Here is an 8,095-nt window from a genome sequence, read left to right as displayed (position 1 = left end):
GGGACCCAGGAGGGGACCCCTCCGGCGGCTCCCGCGCAGCGGAGGTCCTCAAGGGGAGAGCTTCCCTCCCATCCTGTCCCCCATCTAGAGGAGGGAAGGTTGGCGGGAGAGGTCGTCTGGCCCGGGAGGGGGTCGTGGTCAACGTGCCCAAGCTGCAGGAAAGCTCTTCCGCCTGGATTTTGGAAATGCTCTTTGTAGAAGGGCGGGCGCGCTTTGTGCTGTTTGTTCACTACTTCTCTGAGGGGCCGGGGGACGCCTGCATGCCAGTTTACCCCTGAGGAGCTCAAGCGGCTGTGGCCTAGTTGCAATAACATGCTGGATTAAAACACATTATAAATATTTGTTGCTGCCACACTACGTGCAAAGCATTACACTGCGTACTGGGAAGACCGGGGGAAGTTTTTACAAAAAAGTCTCTTCCCCCAAACAGGAGAGTCAGGTAGCCCTTGCCCAGAGGGACAAAAGGCCCAGGCATCACCTGAGTTGGTCCCCTGCTCTTCACCCTTGCTAGCCTTGATGGCCTTAGCAAGTGACTTGGCTCATAGGCGCCTCATCTATCCCCAGTCACTAAGTATGTATTAAGGACCCGCTGTTTGCCAGTATCTGTGTTAGGCACTGGAGATACAAGCAGCCAGGAAACACACACAACCTTGACCCAGTAAAGCTCAGACGCTATTCACTCAACAATACTTATTGACTGCCTGCGATGTGCCAGGGACAACAGCCATAAACAAAATCTCTGCCCTCCTGGAGCTGACATTCTAGTGGGGGTTCACCTGCAATAAACAAATAAGTAATAGAATATTAAACTGGTAAATGCCGTGAAGAAAAATCAGTGTAAAACAATGAAACGTGGGGAGGGGGTGTTGCAACGTTAAATATTGTGAAGAAAGCCCTCGCTGAGAAGATGACGTCTGAGCCAAGATCTGAAGGAGGTGAGAACAAGCCATGCGCGAAGAGCATTCCAGATACAGGGAACCAAAAAGGCTAACATCCCGGGACAGAGTGTGCCTGGTGTGTTAGGGCACAGCAACTTAGCCAGGGGATCTGGAAAAGTGTTAGGGTTCTAGTTATTGAGCATCTGCAGGATAGAAATAACACCATGTTTCATCTAAGATGCATTCTTTTCACATGTTAACTTTTCAGAAGTCAGATGTGTTCTTATAATGTGTCTAAGATTTGTTGAAATCTAGTAATGCCTTGTTGGGGAGTATGATTTAATTTTGTTCTTTAAACTAGTTGGGTTGTTTTGGTTTGTGTCAAGAAACTTGCAGTCTGGCCTGGCGCGGTGGGTCACGCCTGTAATCCCAACACTTTGTGAGGCCGAGGTGAGCGAATCACCTGAGGTCAGGAGTTTGAGACCGACCTGGCCAACATGGTGAAACCCTGCTCTACTAAAAATACAAAAAATAGCCAGGTGTGGTGGTGCATGCCTGTAATCCCAGCTACTTGGGAACCTGAGGCAGGAGAATTGCTTGAACCCGGGAGGCGGAGGTTGCAGTGAGCCGAGATGGCACCACTGCACTCCAGCCTGGGCAACAGAGTGAGACTCCATCTCACAAAAAAGGTAAAGAAAGAAGGAAAGAAACTTGCAGTCTAGTTGAAGAGATAAAGCAATTCACTAAATCAGTTGGAGACGCTGTGAGCAAGCCAGCCCGTGGTCATGGTTCAGGCAGCATCACAAGATGAATGGCCCTGCAGCCAGTGGGGATCTCACGGACAAGGTGATGGGGAATGAGCATGTCAGGCAAAGAACTGAAACACGGGCAGCGTTTGGACTCGCTTAGGTGCTGCAGACAAGGAAGTCCCTGGAGAGAGAAGTGGGCACAGCAGAGGCAGGGAAGGAGGCAGGAAGATTGGTCTTGGAGCAGTGGGGCTGCCTGTTTGAAGCCCAGAACTCTCATGCTGAGGCCAAGTTGTGAAAGGTCTTGGACACATCTGAGCTTTTCCCCAAAAGGAAGGAGAGGGAGAGGAGAAGATAAGTCACTCTCAGGAGCACCAATCCTATACCGGGCTCTGAGTTAAGCGCTCCCAAGAACATAAAGATGGGTGTGATGGGGGAAAACATGAACCCTTTAGTAGCCACAGCTTCCTCCACCCACCCCTTTTCTGCACCTGGACGATTGTGGTGTTGATGATTAGCCAGAAACTGAGGAAACTGGACAGGCTGGCTGCATTCACATGGGAAGCGACTGAATGATGCTGGCCTAAAGAGATATAAAAGATCCAGCAGGACAGACACTGTGTGCAAAGCAAGAAAGCCAAGACCTCAACACAGCTGGCTTCTGCATGCGAGCTGAGAGAGACTGATTTAGGGGCAACTGCCATGGGGTTGGGAGATAGCAAATGCATATCTCGAGAAAGTTCACTGTATTGTAAATGGGATTTTCCCTTCTCCATTATTTGCCAGACTTACACAAATTATAAATTACCTTCACGTTTTGGTTATTGGACTGGTGTTTCAGTGGATTCATCTCCCTAATGAGGCTGGCCTCAAGACCAGACACCATCCCTTTCCTCAAGAAGCCTACGGTCAGCCAGGCACAGTGGCTCACGCCTGTAATCCCAACACTTTGGGAGGCTGAGGTGGGTGGATCATGAGGTCAGGAGTTCAAGACCAGGCTGACCAACATGGTGAAACCCCGTCTCTACTGAAAATACAAAAATTAGCTGGGCATGGTAGCGCGTGCCTGTAATCCCAGGCTACTCAGGAGGCCAAGGTAGGAGAATTACTTGAACCGGGACCCAGAAGGCAGAGGTTGCAGTGAGCCGAGCTCACACCACTGCACTCCAACTTGGGCTACAGAGCGAGACTCCGTCTCAAAAAAAAAAAAAGAAGACGCAGCAGCCTACAGTCTAATGAGGGGGACAGACACATGCGGCAGTAACTTCAGAGCAGTGTGCTGAGGATGCGATAGAGGTACGTGCAGATCACTCATTGCCATGGGAATGTGGGCAAGAGGTGGTTGTTTCTGCCTGGAGGAGAAGAGGCAAAAGAAGAACACATTTAAAGTCAGAGTTTACCAGGCACAGCCAATGGCATGATAGAAAGGCATGAAAGTCTGTAGCACTTTGCAGGGAAGGATAAGTTATCTGGTGAGAGAAGCACAGAGAGAACTTAGGGAGATTCAGCCTCCAGGCTGGGGAGCCAACTTAGGGGCAAGATGTTGAGAGCCTGTGATGCCATGGTATGGAGTTTGTACCTTATTCTCATCCAGGAGGAACCACTCTGGAAGGGTTCTCTGCTGGAGAAGGATGCTTGATGAGATCTTTGACTGATGACTCCTTGATTGATGGGTGACTGTACAGACTCTGGAACTTTACTTAGATTTAAATTCAGGCCTTACCATTTACTAGCTGTTTAACTTTTGGCACATCACATAATTTCTATATCTCTCACCTATAAAACTGGGAATGATAAAGTGACTCCCTCCTTGAATTGTCTTGAGGATTGAATTGATACGTGTCAAGCATTTAGAAGAATACTTGACACACAGTAAACACTCAGCCAATCTTATTATGTGACAATTGCAACCCTCTTAAACCATAAATTCCTTTATTAATTTTAGTCTATTTCTAGGGCTTTGGGACTTTCTCGGTGTGTAAATTTATTGCTACATAGCTTTCAAAAGTCAGAGTGTTTTATGCAAAGCATTTTGGTAGGCTGGGAAAAGAGAATAATCTTTGGGCAATTGTTTCAGGCCCACAGTATAAATTTCTGCCATTCATAGAGGGGAAATCTCTGGGCCTCTGCTTTCATTCTTTTTAAAATAAGCAGCTATTTCTCCTCCAGTCCAGAACTCTGTTGCTGACACTCCTTGCTGGAGCAAAGCCCAAGTCTACACTGAACTCCTTTTGTGCACCCAGGACTGTTCCAGACTCTAGGATTCCTACAGCAAGCAAGGCCTTGTCCCCACCCTCACTGAACTCCGTGCTTAGGAGGAAGTAGGGGAGGCTGAGCATGGTGGCTCACGCCTGTAATCCCAGCACTTTAGGAGGCTGAGTTGGGTGGATAGCTTGAGGTCAGGAGTTCAAGACCGGCCAACATGGTGAAACCCTATCTCTACGAAAAATACAAAAATTAGCCAGGCATGATGGTGGGCGCCTGTAATCCCAGCAACTCAGGAGGCTGAGGCAGGAGAACCGCTTGAACCCGGGAGGCAGAGGTTGCAGTCAGCCAAGATAGGGCCACTGTACTCTAACTTGGGCGACAGAGTGAGACACCATATCAAAAAAAGAGTAAGTGAGGGCGATGAGTAAACACTCAATGATGCCACAGTTCCGTATATGCTGTTGGGGAGCAGGAAAGGAGGCTGTGGGCTTCTGCAGAGGAAACTGCTGAGAGAGGAGGTTAGGGAGGCAAGCAAGGGACTGGTGCCATGGTGGCCTAAAGTGCCATGGTGTATATTGCAGACATTAAGATAGAAGAAATTCAAAACGAAATTTTAAATATGGTTTTCTTTGCTTCCGTGCCCTTGAGAAAACACTGGATATAACTGAGATGGGTCGCTTACTGGGCCCTTCCTGCCCGGCACTGTCCTGGCCCTGAGAAAAGTGCTTATCATATGGGTTCCCTGTAGACAGTAACTGCCCCCGAAGGCAAAGAGATGCAGCTGAATTAACAATGACAGAGGGCAGTAGGGAGCTTAGGGATGAGTTTTAAAGCAGAGGAGTGGTGAATGTGTGTTCCAGGAAAATCACTCCAGCCACCTTATAGAATGGGTACAAAAGGGGTGAGATAAAGAGGAGGCCGACTGTAAGAAGGCTGTTGCAGAAATACAGGTCAACTTGCTTTCCCCTTCCACTTATATTTCAACCTATTTTTCTAAAAACAGTTTCCCAGGCCCACCAGGACCCAGGACATTAGGGCCAGCAAGACGGAAACAGCACCCACTAAGACCAGCCCCTAGACCCGGGGTGAGTGAGGCTGATCTCAGTCCTCAGGGCGTCCTCCACAGCAGCTTAGCTACTCAGTATTTGTTGACTTAAACTTGACTTCCATTGATGACATTTCAACTCCTCCAGGTTCTGGCTAATTATCCTCTAAATCCTCCAGGGGGTCCAGACTCAGTGGCTCACGCCTGTAATCCCAGAACTTCAGGAGACCTAGGCGGGTGGATCATTTGAGGCCAGGAGTTTGAGACCACCCTGGCCAACATGGTGAAACCCCGTCTCTAGTAAAAAATAGAAAAATTAGCCAGGTATGTTGGTGTGCACCTGCAATCCTAGCTACTCAGGAGGCTGAGGCAGGAGAATCGCTTGAACCCAGGAGGCAGAGGCTGCAGTGAGCTGAGATTGTCCCACTGCACTCCAGCCTGGGCAGCAGAGTGAGACTCTGTCTCAAGTAAATAAATAAACAAATAAATAAATCCTCCAGTGGGAGGAGACAGGGTCTTTTGTTTGTTTTTGACCATCAAAGGCCAGTTTGTCTCCCACTAATACTTCTGTTGCTTTTGGGGTTCATCCAACAGGAGAGCAGAGATCTGGTCTAGCGTTTGACACTATGGGGCTAGCTCATTTTTACTATCTCTCTTTGCCCTCAATTTCTTGCTTGACTGTGTTGAGACTATTTCTCGGGCTCTGTGGGGTGGAAACCAGGATTGGTCATTGAAAATCTCAGTGATTTACAACCTGAGTTGAAGTCCTAACTCCATCACCTAATAACTGGTAACCTTGAGAAAACTTTAAAAGGCTACCACACTATCCCTTTCAGAAACTAGAAGTATCTACCCAAGATACCAAGATGCGTGTATCTACTCAAAACAAATAAAAGCGTAAGTCCACACAAATGCTTTTACACAAATATAAGGAGCAGCATTATTCACAATAGCCAAAAAGTGGGAAGAACTCATGAACTGGTGAAAAGATAAATAAAATGTGGGACAACCAAATACTGTTCATCAATAAAAAGGAAGAAAGTACTGATACGTGCTACAACACTGATGAATTGAAAATACTATGCTAAACCAAAGAAGCCAGTCACAAAAGGTCACAATATTCTATGACTCCACTTGTATGAAGTGTCCAGAAAAGGCAAATCAAAGAGAAAGTCAATGAGCGATTACCTGGGGCTGGGGAGTAAAAACCAACAGTGACTGTAATGGGCACAAAGTTTCTCTTTAGGGTAATAGAAATGTCTTAAAATTAGATTGTGTTCGTGGAGAATTTAATGTCCTCCGAAGGCCAAGCACAGTGGCTCAAGCCTGGAATTCCAGCACTGGGAGGCCAAGGTGGGATTACTTGAAGCCAGGAGTTCAAGCCCAGCCTGGGCAATACAGCAAGACCCTGTCTCTAAAAACGTAAAGAAAAGTCCTCCGAAAAGTCCTCCAAGAGGTTGGACATCATCTTGACAGTGACAGTGAAAATTTGAAAGCAGGCTGGCATCCAATGGCGACTTCAGAATTTTCATGAGAATCTTTGAGGAAACTGGTCAAGGGCTTGTCTTAAAGCTGAATTTGATAAGCAGAGCTCTGCTTTCACTTAGGTTATGTTTACTTGCCCCTTCTATTGCTCCAAGCATCTCCTTGACACCTCCACTGCTACTATCTTGATCAAAATTGAATTTTAAAAAGACTACCTGGAAAGTAATGGGAAGGTTGGAGGTGGGGGCGGGGGAGTGGGGCTCAAAGCCAGGAAGTCAGATAAAAGTATTAGTTTGGATAAGTTCCAGGTCTGAACCGAGACAGCACAATGAGGGTGGTAAGAAGACAGGAGGAGACAGAAACAGTGTTGAAGGATTTGACAGGGAGTAACTAATGATACCAAGAGAAAAAGGAAGAGGAGGAGGGAAAGGAAAGGAAGGGGAGGGAAAGGAAAGGAAGGGAAGGGAAGGAAAGGGAAGGGAAGGGAAGGGAGAAGGGAAGGGAGGGAGGAAGGAAGGAAAGAAGGAAGGAAAGAAGGAAGGTATGTATCTGGGAATACAGGAAATATAGGGATAGAGGAAAATTAGGCTTGCGGGAAGAAAACAAGTGCTAAAAGGAGCATCCAAGTAGAGCTGTCCATTAGGCCCAAGTTTCACAAACTTGAATGTACACTTAAGTTACATGGGGATGTTGCTAAAATGAAGATTCTGATTAAAAAGACCTGGGGTTACCATGGCTAGAAAAATTCCAGAAAATAAAGAAATCTATTTTTTAAAAAATTTTAAGTGGAAAAAAAAAGTAGTAAAAAATTGAAATACAAAAAATACAAAAAGAGAGAGAGGGAAAGAGGCTAAAAAGAAGGCCTGGGGTCACCCAGGAGTCTGCATTTATTTATTTATTTATTTAGAGACGGAGTCTTGCTCTGTTGCCCAGGCTGGAGTGCAGTGGTGCAATCTCGGCTCACTGCAACCTCTGCCCCCCAGGTTCAAGCAATTCTCTTGCTTCAGCCTCCTAAGTAGCTGGGATTACAGGCATTCACAACCATGCCTGGCTAATTTTTGTGTTTTTTTTGGTAGAGACAAGTTGATCAGGCTGACATGTTGGTCAGGCTGGTCTCGAACTCCTGACCTCAGGTGATCCACCCGCTTCGGCCTCCCAAAGTGCTAGTATTACAAGCGTGGGCCACGGCACCCAGCCCCAGAGTCTGCATTTCTAACCAACTCTCAAGTGATGCCAAGGCTGATCGGAGGCCACTCTTTGAGTAACAAGATATTGGGCCATTCAATATAGGGCTTATACCTTACCTCAGTGAGTGAATTTTTTAAAAAATCACATCCCTAAGCTTTGGTAGTTGTTAAAAAGCTATTCCTGTCTTTTTACGAGAAACAAAAAATGAAAAACCAAAAAACAGCTTCGTTTCTACTCTTCACTTCCTTGGAGATGACTATGCACGGCCTCTGTATCCGTGATTCTGCATCCACAGATTCAACCAACCTCAGTGGAAAATACTCAGAGAAAAACTATAAAAAATAACAATATAGCAATAAAAACATAGAAATAAAAACCAATATGCTATAACAACTTTTTGCATAGTGCTTACATTGTATTAGTATTATAAGTAATCTAGAGGTTATTTAAAGTATATGTGGTCAGGCACAGTGACTCATGCCTGTAATCCCAGCATTTTGGGAGTCCAAAGCAGAAGGATCGCTTGAGACCAGGAGTTCCAGATC

The sequence above is a fragment of the Colobus angolensis genome, unplaced genomic scaffold (genome assembly GCF_000951035.1).
Source record: "Colobus angolensis palliatus isolate OR3802 unplaced genomic scaffold, Cang.pa_1.0 Scaffold152, whole genome shotgun sequence".
In the NCBI taxonomy this organism is placed as follows: Eukaryota; Metazoa; Chordata; class Mammalia; order Primates; family Cercopithecidae; genus Colobus; species Colobus angolensis.
The sequence above is the reverse complement of the archived record's forward strand: the minus strand, read 5'-3'. Positions refer to the sequence as shown.